Source organism: Ambystoma mexicanum, chromosome 3q (assembly GCF_040938575.1).
Source record: "Ambystoma mexicanum isolate Mex_15411 chromosome 3q, UKY_AmexF1_1, whole genome shotgun sequence".
NCBI lineage: Eukaryota > Metazoa > Chordata > Amphibia > Caudata > Ambystomatidae > Ambystoma > Ambystoma mexicanum.
This window is the reverse complement of record NC_090926.1, coordinates 163517497-163534633: the sequence shown is the minus strand read 5'-3', so window position 1 is coordinate 163534633 and position 17137 is coordinate 163517497. Positions and strand designations below refer to the sequence as shown.

General features: G+C 45.7%; 1 protein-coding gene across 4 annotated transcripts in view; it reads right to left on the bottom strand.

Annotated features, from left to right (window-relative positions):
* LOC138582269 (uncharacterized) overlaps positions 1–17137 on the bottom strand; it is a 239628-nt gene that overhangs the window by 68771 nt on the left and 153720 nt on the right. Inside the window, exon 1 of one of the 4 annotated variants that reach the window (XM_069653403.1) lies at positions 9771–9840. The exons of the other annotated variants lie outside the window; for them this stretch is intronic. The gene's annotated coding sequence lies outside the window, so the exon portion shown is untranslated. Of the gene's footprint in view, positions 1–9770; positions 9841–17137 lie in introns of those variants that run through there. 4 annotated transcript variants of the gene reach the window in all.

The window sequence follows — 17137 nt, the reverse complement described above, 5'->3', positions numbered from 1 at the left end:
GGGATATTTACGAATAAGTACGCTCTGGATTCCGGGGTTTTGTCCTTCTCTGAACGAATACTTGTTTTTCCCAAAGACAAAGGTTACTTCTAGGGGGTCGAGGGATTTGCCCCCGTATGTGCAGATAAGGGATTCTAATGGTGCAATGCTGTGAAGCCAGTGTTAGCTCACATCTCTGATGGGCCATATTAACGAAGAAATACCACCGGCTGTACATGTCCACTTTGCAGAGGATGCCATCCGCCTGATTGCTGTGCCTGGGGCATATGTTTGCAGGTGCAGCAGCAGTGCCCCCGGCAGAAAACATCATTTTCTAAGCAGTGGTAACAGATACAGGGGGAATTGTTACCCCGGCCTCCTGCAGCACAAAACACGTCTTTGTCACCGAATTCCTGTTTGTGGAGTAAACGCAACTTTTTCTACAGAAACCAGCAGATGGTTCTGGTTTTAGATCTTTTTAACAATTGTTCGATGTAGTCACCCACATCCCTTACTCAGTCCATATTCTTTCCTGTAATGGAAATAAAAGACGGCAGTGCGTTTATCACTATGGAAGTAACCCAGGGGAGAATTGCATATGGCAAGGTGCTATTTTCAAATTGTACAATGCTTGATATTCTGTCAATCACGAGGGAGGACAATAGCAAAACAAAAGAGGTGATGGGTGAAAGGTTTAGAATAAATCTTAACCTCTGGAATTGCTCTGGCAAGCCTCCAGACCATCGTTCTTCACCTGCCAAGCCATTACAAAAGGGGAAAGACCATATGCAAATCAGGCCTGGTCCCACCCCCAAATGGGTAGCCCAGCCCGAACTGCTAGGACATATCCCTTCTGCGCGAGACCACAAGCATCCCCAGACATGTTTCGGTCTTGTTGGGCGTCATCAGTGAGGAGTAGCTTGGGTCTCTTGGCCCAGCAGGCATGGGACCCACATCTGGTCATACCCGTCCCACTCGGGGTGACAAAGCAAAAACAAAGAGGTGATGGCTGGAAGGTTTAGAAACAATCTTAACCACTGGCATTGCTCTGGGCAACCCTCCAGACCATCGTTCTTCTCCTACCAAGCCATTACAAAAGGGGAAAGACCATATGCAAATCAGGCCCGGTCGCTGAGATATCTTACCAGCTATTTCTTCTTAAATATGTCAACACAGCATTTGGTAATATATTGGCTCTGGGGAATACATGTTTTATTAAAATAGCACCTATTATTACAGTGCTTAGTGTGAGAAACCTGAGGGCGTCCTCACATCTATTTCCCTTGAATCCTCTGCGCGGGTGGCCAGGGAAAGGCCATCGCTAGTGGATCCTGACCCTGGGGGCGGAGAAGCGAGGGAGGATCACATGGGTGGAGGGTTATTGGGAAATGGGAAGGAAGGGTCCTCAGGTGAGACATAGTATTCCCCCTTTGTAGTTCATGATGAACCCTTGTTCCCAGGAACCTTTGTGGGATATTGTCACCCCATTCTCTTCGGTAAGACTAACATTAGGAAAAATGACAAGCCTCGAAAAACCCAGAAGGGGGATGAGAAAGAATAAGGTGCCCTTGGGCGAGACATGGTATCTCCCTTTTCCTACTGACAACCAACCCAAACCCTCCCCCACCTTTCTAGGTCATTATAAGTTCACCTCCCTTGTTTTTCCACATGTAAACCCTGACAGTACTGAGACACAGAAGAGGCAACTAAGAGCAATGACTGACTGATTTGTGCACACAGAATCGTACCCCTGCACGAGGAGGCAATCGAAATGGATGCCACGCTACTTGTTTACTGGTTGCCTGGCAACCACCTGTGAAGGAGCTCAGCCCGCATTGGCAAAGCCGCCTATTTCCTGAGCACATCAACGCCGGAAGGCGTGAGTCGGCACCCCACCAAAGGCACACTACATAAGGCACAAATCTGTCTGTGCCCTCACTTTCGCCTGAGCTTTTGTTCCGTTGGGGGGGCAAGAGCCCAGCCCGCATCTTCGGTCGGCTTTAGGAGAAGCACAACGCTCGACGGCACTTAAAAGCGGTTTATATCAGGGTAAGCAGGCCTAAGCTTGCATCCCGCTCTGGCACCCCACCTTGACCTGGTGAGAAGCCTTATTTTAAACACATGCCCCCATATTGCCTCCTCTGACTGATTTGGGCACACAGAATCGTACCCTTGCACGAGGAGCCACCCAAAATGGCCCCTGCGTTACTTGTTTACTGGTTGCCTAGCGACCACCTGTGAAGGAACTGGGCGCCCTATTTCCTGGGCACATCAACGCCAGAAGTCGTGAGCCGGCATCCCACCGAAGGCACACTACATAAGGCACGGATCTGTCTGTGCCTGTCCGTGCCGTACCTGGCGTACGGCGCAAAACTCTGCCTATTCATGTTCCTCCCCACTATCCTGCCTCTTACCCCTCAAACACTGGACTACTCAATCACCGAAAATCTCCTTGCCAAGAACCTGTCGCTGAGGACCATCGAACAATATTGATCTTCTTTTTCAATGACTAGTCAACCTGGTAAGCGTGCCACTTCTAGTGTCTCTGCTTGCTATCTGCGCTAAAAAGTTATTTACGCTCTGCTCCCCTCTGTTAGTATCGTAAGGAGCTGCAATAGTTTGCTACTACAACCTAGGAATCCAAGCCATAAATGTGTACTCTACCCACAGCTACCATATTCTGCTAGCCACCACCTTCATGACCACAGTATCTAATATTGCCTTACTGCACGCCTTGATATACACTCATATGCTGTTTGCATTGATATGTGTATTTGTCCTGTGAATCAGCAGATCCCTAGGATCCCTGTTACTAGTCACCCCACCGCTTAGCGAAATAACAATAGTCAGGCGTTCTTCTGACTGTTTCACCTACTTTCCCGGCCTCACACTCGTGCACCTAATCTACTAAATTACCATAGCCGAAAGTTATTAATATATAAGGAACCTCGTTACTGTATGCATAAGACTATTGTCGCCATATGGAGTTTATGATCGAACAGTATTGCTTACATGAACTTACAGTGAGTTACAATTGCATCTATCATCTGGGTTTACAACCTTTTGCCTTCAAATACCTCATAGGCCACATACCCACTTGAACCAGCTTTTGTCTCACTGCATAGCTCTGACCTCCTGCTGCCTATCATCCTATATTGTTTACCGATAGGCAATGCCCACTGCCCACACAGCTGTTATTGCAATGATTCACCTCCTTTTTGTGCTTTGTGTACCTTACTATATAATTTCAACTCTGGGCCTATTCTACAAACCCACCATTACATTATGTACCAACATGACTCATCCCCAAGACAGTAATGTGATATATACCTCACCCTGTACCAAAGGTATCTATGCCTATCAAGACTCAGGTCTCGCCCGGGTTTTCTGCCCAAAGCACTACCCTCTTCCCTGCCCCACACCATGTTTACCTAAAATTGCAGCCTTCCTTCCTGAAGTGATACTAGTCACCAGTGCAACCAACAACCCCTCCATCATGCCATTTGGTGAATGCATAACCACAGCAGAGCCAGACCCCACCCCGCGTGCACCCCACCCCCTCTACCCACCAAATCCCCCCTACTTCCGCTCGCACCCTCACAGCCCCCTGTCAAGGTTTGACACGCCAGAAATGACTAAAAGTAAGAACCCAAGCCCACATCCAGCCCTCTACCACTCCAATAGTAGGATACAACAGGAGATTTAGACTCTCCTCACGTTCCAACCACCTCTTCCCTGTTCCCAGAAACCAAGACACATCCCCATCTATTCTACAACCTCTTAACAAACAGATACTCAGTTTAGCAATAGGTAATCCTAATCCACAGTGCTTTCTCCCAAAAGAACAGCCCCTCATTAACAAACCACATGTGAACCCACACCCTACGACCCTTTCACAGAATGTGCCTAGCTTCCCACATTTGAAAGGCACCCTGCTGAATATGCGATCCCTAAGTGCACATGCCACTGAAGTACACAACCTCATTCTGAAACACCAATAAGAATTCACCGCACTGACTGAAACGTGCTTACGTCCAGCGTCAGGTCCACTATTGACACTAGCTATCCCACCAGACTACACCATACTAAGAAACTAACGCCAAGATAGTGTGGGAGGAGGAGTAGCCATAATCGCCAAAACCTCTTTAAAGTTCAGAGCTTGTAGCACTGACAGTATAGAAGGCTATGAGCTTCTCATCCTCAAAATAACCACTGATCCCAAAACTACCACTAACTTCCTATTACTCTACAGATCACCAAGTTTCGCCAGTCACACAGAGATCGACATTCCACTACTCATAACCCTGTTGCTTAAACCTAAGACTAAATTGGTATTATTAGGTGACATAAACCTGGGTTTCAGCGACCCTCTTGACCATAAAGCCACAGCATTCCACAATGCTTTCCAAGATATGCAATTCTCTCAAATCGTGAATGCACCTACCCACTCCAAAAGTAGAATCCTTGACTGGATCCTAACCCTGAACACCCAAGTATCCATTGTAGACATCAGTAATGTCTTTTAGTCAAACCATTTTCTCATCCAATTCAATGTCTCAACTAGTAAAGCTCCAGAAGTACCCTCAGTACCACTCATCCCAGTATTAGCAAGAAACTCTTGTGAACTTATCCAAGATAAATTATCCCCCATCCTCAACAAATTGCGAAAGGATCAACCAACTACCACCCTCAACCCAGGTAGCTTATCCCGTTTTTACCACGTATATCTTAAAACAGCCATTGACGAAGTAGCCCCACTTAAAACCAAACTACCCAAACCCAAACGTAGTAACTCCTGGTTTAACGATGAACTCATAGTACTCAGGAGAAACAAAAGAGCAGTAGATCAACTTACCAGAATAAAACCTACAGAGAAAGGCATAAAAGAACTCCAACTCCTCTCACAGAGATATAAACACGCACAAATCTAGCTTTCTTAATTCACGCATCACCAATGCTGCTTCTAATAGCAAAGGGCTATTCGTAATACTCAGATAGTTGGAAACGTCCACCCCCGCCCCCCAGTGCAATCACGGATAGCAAAGCCTGGTGTACCACCATTCAGAACGCCCTTGCCACTAAAATGAACACCCTCCAAGATAACATCGTGCTAAAAAGAAAATTATTGGACAGTAGTGTCAACATCAACCCCATTGTCCCATTGACAACCTCAATCTTAATACCCCAATTTGACTTCACTACTGTCACCCAGGACCAAGTATCCAATACTATCTCTGCACTCAAACCTTCATACTGTAAAGGCGACAGCTTTCCTGCCAAATTAGTTAAAATGAGCTCCCCTACATTAATCCCCATCATTACCAATTTCATTAATGCCTCTTTCAGCTCCAACTCGGTTGCATCAGATATTAAAGAAGCCTGGGTAATCCCATTACTAAAAAAAAAATCCCTAGACCACACCATCCCCACCAACTACAGACCCATCACAAGAGTTCCCTTTCTCCTTAAAATAATAGACAAAATAGCTTACACCAAAGTACAATCCCACCTCGAAAATAATCGTCTGTTAGGGGACAGACAATCCGGATTTTGGCCTAAACATAGTAATGAGACAGCTCTTCTCAATTTAAAAAATCAGATGGATGTCTTCAGAGACTCAGGTCAACTCTGTATTTTGTCACTACTCGACCTCTCTGCAGCATTTGATCTGGTGGACCATGATAAACTATGCCTAGCCCTATCCAATAACTTTCACTTTTCATAAAATGCAACTGCCTGGATCAAATAATTCCTATCAGGACGAACCTCCGCGGTAGCTATAGGTGGCGAGGCAGCTGACCCTCTACATGTGCTGTTGGGCATGCCCCAAGGATCCTGCCTCTCCCCTACATTATACAATGCATACACTAAGCTTCTCTTTGCAGCATTGGACGCCATGGGAGTAATAGACACCAATTTTGCTGATGATGCGCAAATACTTATCCCAAACACAGGAAATAAAGATCATGACACCATTATCATAAACAAAATATACTCCATCATCCAGAACTGGATGGCAACCAACAGTCTCTGCCTGAATGGCGAAAAAACTGAGATTTTTATTGTGGGATCACCAGCTGAACTAAATGAATTGCCCCAAAACTACACCTCCATTCTTATAGATGGCACTCCCATCCCCATCTCCAACCAAGTAAAAACCTTAGGAGTATATCTCGACTCTAGCCTGACTATGAGCAAACATATCAATTCCCTCGCTTCCTCCACAGTCTATATAGCCAAGCTTATCTCTCACAGTAGACAATTCCTCTCTACACAGAATTGCATCACACGCGCAAGAGCACTCATCATGTCTAAGTTAGACTATTGTAACATACTCTTGCTAGGGACCACCAAAAATAAACGTTCCAAATTACAATTGCTTTAAAAAAAAGCCCTGAGAGCAGCCCTAAGCATAAATAAAAGAGACCATATTTGACTAGTCAGGAAAGATGCTCATTGGCTTCCAATCCAAGCAAGAATCCTGCACAAAACTCTCACTACCACTCATAAATGTATTACCCAAAATGCCCCCATTAACCTAAACCACTGCCTCACCTGTAAAACCCCCATCAGACTCTTCAGATCCAACACTAGCACTCATTTACTTATCCCTCGCTTCAAGAACAAGAGAACCAGTGACGCCAACTTCATGGTCGCCGCCCCCAGACTATGGAATTCACTCCCAGCAAACATCAGCAATGAAACCTTCCATACCCATTTAAAGAAACTGCTAAAAACGGCTATTCAACAAATTCTAAGTCCCATTCTGCCTAATACACACCCTCAGGATAGGTGTACTCTCCGCCATTATACACCTACCTCTCTATACTGTAACCATGACTCACAGCACCTTGGTTGTCTACTTTTGATCCTACACATTGTATCATCGTATGTTTTGCCAAGTGGATTTGTTCCCTATACCATGTCCTCTATTGTTTAAGTATGCTTTTTTACTTTGTAACCAGCTAGTAACCTGTAACCTACGCCGTGATACCTACGGGTTTGGGCGTATTGACAAATGCAATAAAATAAAAAACAAAATAAATGAAGACGACACTCTTTCACCATTCTGGCACTGGGGCGAGGAAGATGCCTTTTAAGAACAGTGAAGGTCAGGCATGTCCCTTTAATTGTAGTCAGACAGGGCTAATTGGACATCCACACCTGCAGCCTGTCAAGAGGCTGCAGGTGTACAAAAGGAACCAGCTCACCAGCAAAGAGAGTGACAGAAACAGTGGCAGGAAGGCCGGTGTCAGCAGCAGTGAACTTTGTTTGGAAAACATGCCGAGACGCTGATGTCTGCAGAGAGGGGCGATCTATGGAGGTGTGGCGCAGGAGCTTGGACTCAGAGGAATAAAACTAACATTTTGAAGGGAGCCGTGTGGAGAGGCTATCCCTTTTCCTTGAGGTCAAGGTGCTTGCTCCCCGGTAGCAGGAGTTCATCACAGGAGTGCCTGAGGGGCAAGAGTTGGGCCCTGACATCACATGCAGAAGGGTGTACGATCCATGCTGCTGGGGAAAGCTGTGAATGTGACCAGTGAATTTCTAACAAGTAAAAAAGCTGGTGCGCGAGTGTTTGAACTCTTTTCATTCTGGCAGAATACTTTGTATCAGAGTGGTTGTGTGTTAGAGGAAGCACATTTTCGAAAGTCTACGAGAGCTGGACTCTACAATTAAATCAAAATGAAGCATTATTAAACCACGGGTTGAACTAAAAGTGTGTTATGAATGCAACCTACCTTTATTGAATACCGAACTGAATGAAAACTCTAATAATTAAACTACGGGTTGAATTAAAAGTGTGTTATGAATGCAACCCACATTTATTGAATACTGCACTGAATACAAACACTACCAATAAGCAGTACTGTTCTATCTTAAATTCAGAAATTAATGAAACTTTAAAACCATGGGCCTTGTCACGGGTTGGGGTGAGCGATAGAAATACAGCTGTAATAGCGTTACTGCCGCATTACCACTCTGCCCGATCCCGAGTTTGGGCGGAAAGTTGAAGATTTACCTCTAGCTTTCTGCTGGAGGTAAATCTTGCCACTTTCCGCTCATTTGTGGCGCTAATACCGCAGCGCAAATTGCGCTGTGGTAATAGCGCCCAAAATGTCCCATTGGATCCAACTTACCCAATGGGAATGGGGACTTCCCACCCCCACACTCCACAACTCAGGATCCGTCGCTAATTGCACCAGACCAAGTTGCAGTAATGCTATTAGCGTTCGGTGGTATCCCTGAGCATTTACTGCTGGGATACTGCCCAATTTATGATGAGACATTTGCTAAACTCTAAAGTGAAAACCAACCATGTGCTGAATCTTAAAAAATCATGAACTTTTGAAATCATTGGAGCTTTAACATTTAAAATGAAGTAAACTTTAAATTCAAGTAAAACCATTGCATGCTGCATTTTATAATGAATGGAACTTTAACCTTGAACCAATGAAAGGCATATTGAATACTAAATTGTGTGAAAACCACAATACATGCAAACCAACAAATAAAACAGGGTGCAAATGTGATAAAGGACCCTAAACAAATGTCAAGGATAATTGTGTGATACTGAAGCTGAGTCTCAGGGGAGGGAACCCTGAGATCTGAAGTAGCTACTGACTTGAGGACGGAGTCTCAAGGTGTTTTTATTGTCTTTAGAGCTATGTTCCTTGGAACTTGGGGAAGGGAACCCAGAGTATTGGTTAAAACTGCATTGCCTTGAACTTAAGAAAGGTAACTTGAAGACTTTTTCTTTGAACTATTTTATACCTGGGGAAGGGAGCTGAAAGGAAGCTGTGAGCTGGAAGAAGCTCAGAACTTTATGTTGGACGCTGCTTCTTTTGGTTGCTGATATCCCTACACATTGTATAGATTAGTTGTGACACAAACAGATTCATTAGTTGAACTCTTTGGGGGTCATTCCGAGTTGGGCGGTAGCCATGGTGCTATTAGCACCATGGCTGCCTTCCAAACCGGGTCCGGTCTGGAAGAATGGGGACTTACCGGGTCATTCCGACCCTGGAGGACCCGGTAAATCCCCATTCTGTAGACCATTTCCCATTGGGAATGGGGAAGGTGCTAATAACAGTACTGCAAATTGCGGTACCGTTATTAGCTCCAAGGTCCCTTAACGGGAACCGCAGAGAACGTGTGGTAAGACCACACGTCCTTTGCGGTTCCCGCTAAGGGACCTCGGAATTGGGCGGTAATGGTTTTCCGGCACCGGCATCATTACCGGTGACCATTAACCCTTACCGCCCAAGTCGGAATGAGGTCCTTTGTCTCAAACTTTCCTTCGTTTCATTTAGGTAGGCAAATCCCACCTTAGCATAGGGCAAGTTAGGCCTTTTTCCATCCTGACATTTAAGTTAATAAAAGTGTTTGTTTTGAATTTTGAATCTGTTGTCTGTGTCTTGCTTCATGATGCCTTCTAGTTATACGCAGGAGCACAAGGTCATGGACCGCTAGTAAACCTAATACTACTGAAGAGGACACAAGAGGGTGGTGGATAGATATCCTAATGAAGGTTTCTTTATAACAGCACAGTTAAGCATCATAATGTTTGCAACTGAAAAGCTCAGCGAGTTAAACGCTCAACTCTGACATGTGCCAGCTGGCAATTTCCAAGTTTAGATTTAGCAGGGCAAAATCAGCCGTGCAGCATTCTGTGTTTGATAAATAAAGTACCATTACATTTTGTTTATAATAAGTATTTTTACAGTGCTTAGAAACAGGCAAAGTCAGACATAAGGCACTTTTCGTACATTAAATAATACCAATTATTTTACCTAGAAAGAGGAAAATCTAGGCCACAGTAACATCAATACGTGGAGGATTTCTCACCAAATGATAGGCCTCTGAAACACAAAAAAATGAAGTTGAGTTTAAAAGAAGCTCTAGGTCTGGGATATCCAGTCCTTACGGCCTGAATAGACCAACTATAATCTTCAGCTGCACATTAGAGAAAGCCAAACCTCACACACAGTGTGACTTCCACAATTGAAGAGGGCCTTAGAAGCTGCTTTCTTTTTGTTTAATTTTAGTGTTTATGCTGCCTCTCCAATCCTTGACCAGGGGTCACAGAGGGAGTGCCAGAGGTCGCAAGGGAGTCAGCAGGGGTTGCAGCTGTCAATCTCAAAATGGAATCCATGATGGTACTTCTGAAGAAAAGGCAGGTTGTTCAGTTGTGTTTTGTTTGCCATTGTCATGCAGAGCAAATTGGAATGCAGTGAAATGGAAGGTTCTCTAGAGCATAAGTGGTTATAAGTAATACAAAGCTTTTCTCACAATGACTCTTGAGTGTTATGCATCCCTCCAAGTACAGTACAGTACCTGTCCCCGAGAGTTGTAATATCGGCCAGCGCACAATGCACCTTTTGCCCTTATGATTTACCCATTGGCTCGATGAGTGACTACTGCTTGATTTATATATTTTTCTTGTCACTGAAATGCTGACAGAGAAAGTAACTGTACCTCTCCACGGTGCGGCGCTGGACAGAAACCACTCTCCTCATGCGCAATGTTTTGACCCGAGCTAAGTGCATGATGACGTGTGGGGGGATGTGCAGACGTTCAACAGCACTTCTGCAAGCTTCACGTCTACAGCATTGGATTAGCACGAGAATGTCACAAAGTCCTCCGAAAGAGGAGCAGTTTTGAGAGCACGGTTTGAATACCACATTGGCCAACACCTTTTGGAAACTTGCCATGCATTTTTTAAGTTTCTTTATTACAGAACTACTGATTTTAAATAAGGAAGTGGAAACAATGGAGGAAGAGGATGCTGGATTGCTCCAATATGCACTTGTATTTTCCGAAAAAGCTGTCAATTCTAATAGCTAGGTCCACGCGCAATAAATATTATAATAATAACGAAATCGGATACTTGCAGTCTTGCATTTATATGTGAAAAATAAACTTCAATAAAGCAAAATAGTGGGAGCCAAAACAAAAGGTCTGGTCTACCATCGAAAATATGACATGGGACAAAAAAGAGCTCTCTTTCGGTATATTTTTGAACAATGCGTTTAAATCAAGTAGTGGAGCTAAGAGCCAAAAGTGGGTAGTGGTTTGTCAACATTGCTAGCTTCCACTGGCCTTCAGAATGTCCTTGCTGCGTGTCCATGCCGTGCAGACTTCTATTGTATGCCTAAACAATGCAAGCGCTGTCGCTGCCCCCATTGCGAGCTCCGAAATCTTATCATAGTAACACCCTGAGTTCGCTGCCTAAGGTGTGCTCCAGGCAGTGGGTTAGCACTCAGTCAACCTGCACATGCCTTTCTTTGTCATCACATGACTGTGAGGGATTAGGTCTAGTAGACAGCAGTGTGTGCAAAGGGAGACTTGTGCAGGTGTATAGTGCCAGAAGATGTTCCCATTATAAACAGAAACCTATTAATCATGTTCTGAGCATGCCTTTAATAGGCGTTATTATGACTTGACAAAATGATCATTGTTTTGTTGATCTCGGGAAGGATGAAACCCTGTGTTGCTTCTACCAACCTTCATAAGTGTGACCAAGAGATCAGACACATCTCTGCAGCTGGCCCTCAGTACACGGAAATGTGGTGCCATCCCAGCCTTGCATGGTAAGGTACATGCTGCCGCATATATCTAAACATACCGCGCTAATATGTTTCTAAATGATATTTGGAATGTTTGCTTTTTTCTCCAAAAATTCTCAACTTCTCAACTCGTTACTGTTGGTAAATCAGTAAAGTTCGCTGCTCTTAACACATGCACAGCTGTTGGTGAACCACAGAGAGGTGTTTGCAATGTTCTTTATTGCCTTGTGATTTTTTTATCAGATATGCATATTCTGCAGAACACGTTTTCCCTTTCTGAGTGAATCACACTTATTTTGCCCAACATGTTTCTTTAAAGATTTCTAATATGTTGTCAGGTTGATTTGCCATCTGATTTGGTGCCTTACAAGTCAGCTTTATTGATCCCAGAAAATTACCCTATATTTTGAAAGACATTCATGGAGAAAGCATTGTTCGCTGTTGTAAAAGTAAAGCTGGGATGGGAGAGATGTAGTGTAGGACCCTACATTGCAAAGTATTCAACCAGGAAACCTGGGCTTAAATCAGACATTCACTGCTACAGAACTACGCATTGCTGCGTAAATCACTTTACTTCATTGTGCCTTATTTTGTGATCTTTGTGATCATCTTTCTGCATACACCTCTCAAACGCTGAACTAAACACAACCGTACCTCTACAGCACAACATACTGCATGCACTTCACTACACCACAACAACGAAACAAACAACACATAGCCTCGCACAACAGCACATGACGGCTACCAACCGAAAAACACACCTACGCTCAGCGAACGGTGTACATCGACCGGAAGCTGCCAACAGCACATCACAACTCTCTTGCTCTTTTCTCCCTCTCAGGCCTACTAACTTAACCCCAACCCTTTTACTTTACAGAACCACCAGAGCACCAAGGGACTACGCAGGTGGTGACAGTGCACCGTATAAGAACCTTTAACATAACATAACAATGCAATGAGAGATATAACATCACAGCCATCTGAATAAGATAGTGCTATTGTTTTGTTGAATAGCACAGAAGAAAGTCAATCTCACCTTTCAGTCCAATGCTGAGCATTACTGCTGGGCAAAACACCAACTTACTGAAAGCCTGACATACGTGTAATTAAACTACCACCATAATCTGTCAAATAATTACGACAGCTAATCGACATATGGTGTGAATTTAAGGCGTGGACGTTCAGCTGTTGGGCAAGTCTCCTGTAGTGACTGTGCGATGACAATGGGCTCTACAAAACACGTAACTAATACGTTTTCGCACTGTTCTGCTTTTTGAGGAAGCTGCAGTGTTTACTATAAGATATTGTTACAGTCCTGAGTTCCGCTAACGGTTGGCACAATAGGTTGGCGCTTTGCCAGTCCAGCCTTTCACGTGAGACCTGTGAGGCGCCAGGCCCTCCTTTCCCCCAGCAGTCCCCAGACGTGGTTGAGTTCCCAGCCCTTGCCTGCTCTGAAACTTCCCTTTGATGTTGGTAAGGTGGCTGACTGGGTTGATAGCTAAATGCTGAGTTCTGTGTTTCACCTGATGATTAAAGCAAACGGGTTGACATTGCCGACTCAGCCTTTCAGGCCTGCAGTGCGGATAAAATGAGGACGACTGCATGTTTTTTTAATACCAGCTACTCTTTTAGTGCCCAGACAAAATCTGCGTATTGTGGATGCTACACAATGAGGCACCGATAACAAGAAGGGGGCTCTGTGCTCATCTTGTTACAGTGAACTCACTCCCATCCCTCCCTAAACAAATAGGTTTCGGCCTGGCCGCAGATTTCAGTTTCTCCCCCAGCTGTGGGAGAGGAACATCATCAGAAACTGCTAGGAAAGAGGAAGTGCGGGTTGCAGACTGGACAAGTTTCCCCAGGCCTGACACGCAACAGGCGTGCTGGTTCTGCATCCTACGCAGGTCTTGTCCATCCAACAAACTGCCAGATTGCGAATGGTAATCATCATTACTCTCTGTCTTGTTGACTCGTCACAGTCCTCAATACATGATGGTAGGCTGCCGTCCCAGACAGATAAGCCCTGCCCTCCCCTACCTACCTCCCTCTGTGTTTTCACTCATAATCAGGGCTATGCACTAGGCAGGGAAAGGAGGGCAGACTGTGATGAGCCGGTACCATTTGTCATCTGACACCTACTAGCCCCCCCCTTACTCGTCACAGTCCTTATTACATGAAGAATTTGAAAGCAGTGTACTCGCTATGGACCTTCATTAACGAACAACAACAAACACCCGAATACTGTTTTAACACATTAATTTATTTGCAGGTCTAATCAGATCTGGCTCCCAGATTCCTTGATCCAAACTGTGCTGGTATTGAACCCCTGATTACCAATTTGTGGTGTCTCACAAAGGGAATGGGTGTAGCCCAAGTAGTAGCATTACAAAGGTCTCTGATAGTGTCAGTGTCTGGTCCGTGTGTTTTTAGGTCGCTATCCTCCCATTTGTCTGGCAGGGGGTATATTGACAGGCGCCCCACTTGACCCACTTGCCACCCACCTAACCCTCCACAGGCGGGTTCCCTTACCCTTCGATTGGGGGTTGCTCCTGGTGCTTCCTGGAGGACTGGCGACTCGGCTACCGCTCAACCCTGCGGCTTTGGCGGGGATAGGTTCGCCTTATGGAGCCACAAAGAACAACTTAAACAGCTCTGGGGGCTGCCATCTTGCTGTTGTTCCATGGTCTTGGAGACGCTGTTCAACTATACCGCACATGCGCAGTGTGGTGACAGCCTCTGTGCTGCAGCAACACTTCTGGTGTTTCTCAGGACTTCTTCTTCTTCTTGTTAGGGTGACTTCAGAAACCCGGAGCTGGCGATTTCCATCTAATTAGGTGATGTTTGCCAAAATAAGCACCAATCAGCCAACCATCCTCACTAGATCACGTCCCACTTTCCCGTCTCCTGCACAAACTGAAGCAGGAACTTACACTGATCATCCACCACCCCTCTTTTCCAACTGAACAGATCAGATAACCCCTGTACAACCACCCCAATTCCACTCATCCTGACTCTGAGTGATTCCCACTGCACATTAAACCTCACACAGTCCAACATGTAATGAGACACCGTCTCCCGGCACCCGCAAGCATCACATGCCGCTGATGTAACTCTACCCATCATACACTTCCATCTCACCAACCCCGCTTGACCCACCCAGAGGCAATTCAAAATGGTTTCCTCCCTTTGTGCCAACTCTACATCCCCTCAAACGCCCACACCTGCACCTCCCAGGACACTGCATGCAACTGCCGCCCCTTTGAACTCATATCCCACCGATCCTGCCACATATCCTTAATTTTTACACGCACCATCACCTGTACCTCAGCCACACACAATGGGACTTCCACATCCACCTCCCCCCTCAACGTGGACCCATACAAAGCCTGATCCACCAACGCATTACCCAAGATCTCACAATGACTGGGACTCCAAGCCAACTCCACCATGGTACCCTCTGCAACACACTCCTCTAATCGCTGTCTAATGAGCATAACTATATCCCTCCTATCACAATTCCCCTCCTTGATAGCCAACAACGCACTCATCGAATCCACAAACACCAACACCTTAGCCAACTGTTTCACCATAATCCGAAGCACCGCCATCTTAACAGCCATCAACTCTTCCATGCCGACGGATACATCATCCGACAACCTAGCCACCCAAAACTCCTCATCTGCCTGAAAATAGCATGCCATACCAACCCCTGTTCCTTTCCAGATCCCTGGAACCATCCGTATATACCTGAGCGCCAACTGTCCCCTCCACATACTGCACCGGCAATCTCTTAATACCCCCAATTACCACCCTTCTTGATCACCACCATGGCCAATTCCAAGCAGACAATTGGATCATGCCGCATCCAAACCAGCCCTAAAACCCTATCCACATCTTCCACCATACACAACCCCTCCACCCCAATCGTTTCACCAGACCGTCCGCATGGAACCCAAAAGTCCCCCCTTTCCTCTCCCAACTCCCAGTCTTATAGGCATGCATCCAATTAACCGCTAGACACTTCTTCACAGGATGCCACACACTGATGGACTTACAACGCAACCAATACCTAGCACTCAGCTCCTCCCTTCTCAAATCCAAAGGCAACATCCCTGCCAACACTTGCACAGCCTCTGTGGGGGATAACCGAACCATCCCAGTCACAATTCTCATTGCCCTTGCCTGGACACCATGCAACACATTAAGCTGAGTCCTACTATAACTGCAATGCAGCTGAACTACGAACTCCAGCACACTCCTGACCAACCCTGCATACAACATCGTCATACTCCTCTGCCCTCCACCCCACTCCTGACCCGACACCGCCTTCAGCAAATTAAGACGCCTTTTACACTTGCAACTTTGATGACAGGCGCTCATCCAAGAGCACACCAAGATACCGGAATTCCGACACCTGAACCACCACATCCCTGCTGTACTTGAAATCCAAACTGACGCCACTACGTCGCCTGTTAAACAACATATACACCGTTTTGGAGGAGGATGCCTTAAAACCCCAATCCTGACACCACCTTTCAATTACCTCCAAAGTCTCCTGCAACCTTCCTTGAATCACTCCACCCACCTTACCCCTAACCCAAATTACTCCATCATCTGCATAGAATCCCACCTGACAACCACACTCCCGAATTTTCTCTATAAGGCCATCCACTGCTACAAGAAACAAAATAGAGCGGATTACACTACCCTGGCACATCCCATTGTCCATCAAAAACTCTCGGGACAACACATCCCCAAAATCCTTAATCCAGGAAAACATCTTCCCCTTAACACCTTTCTCACGCAACACAAATAGCGACCCATCCCTCCACACCAAATATCGTACGCCTTCTCAATTTCAACAAAGATCGCCCCCACCATCTCCCAACAGGACAATGCCTCCTCCACAGCTGTTGCCAACACCACAAGTGCATCCATCACTGATCTAGATTTACGGAACCCATGCTGAAATACACTCAGCCACTGCTCTGAATCCAAAAAGTACACCAGACGGCCACACACAATGTTTTCCATCACCTTGCACAAAGCAGATGTCAAAGCAATGGGCCGATAATATCCACAAAAGCCAGCCAACTTCCCCAATTTCAATATCGTCACCCAATGGGCAGTGTACCGTGACCCCACACAACATTAAACAGCAGCAACACCTCCAGCAAACAAACATCCGGCAAATGCTGCAAATAAATATAACGCACCCCATCCTCACCTGGACTCGAATCCCGTCGCCCCCTGAGGCACAGCCCGCAACTCTCTCAAAGTGACGGACACATCCATACTGGATGTCCAACTGTCCACAACATTCAGCACACCCTGATTAACAGCCATAAACTCTGCAATTTTCCTCCTGGACACCAGAGAATAATTTTCTGTACTGTGCACAACCGCAAAATACTTTCCCAATGCCTCCACTTTACCACCATCATCCACCATATCACACCCCTCATCAGTAATCACCAAAATCGGAGATCCACCTCTCTCCTGCCTGGACATACGCCGAAACCTCGCCCACACCTTCGACAAACAAGTATCCTTAGAGAGAGTACTAGAAAAATTCCACCAATACACCCGCT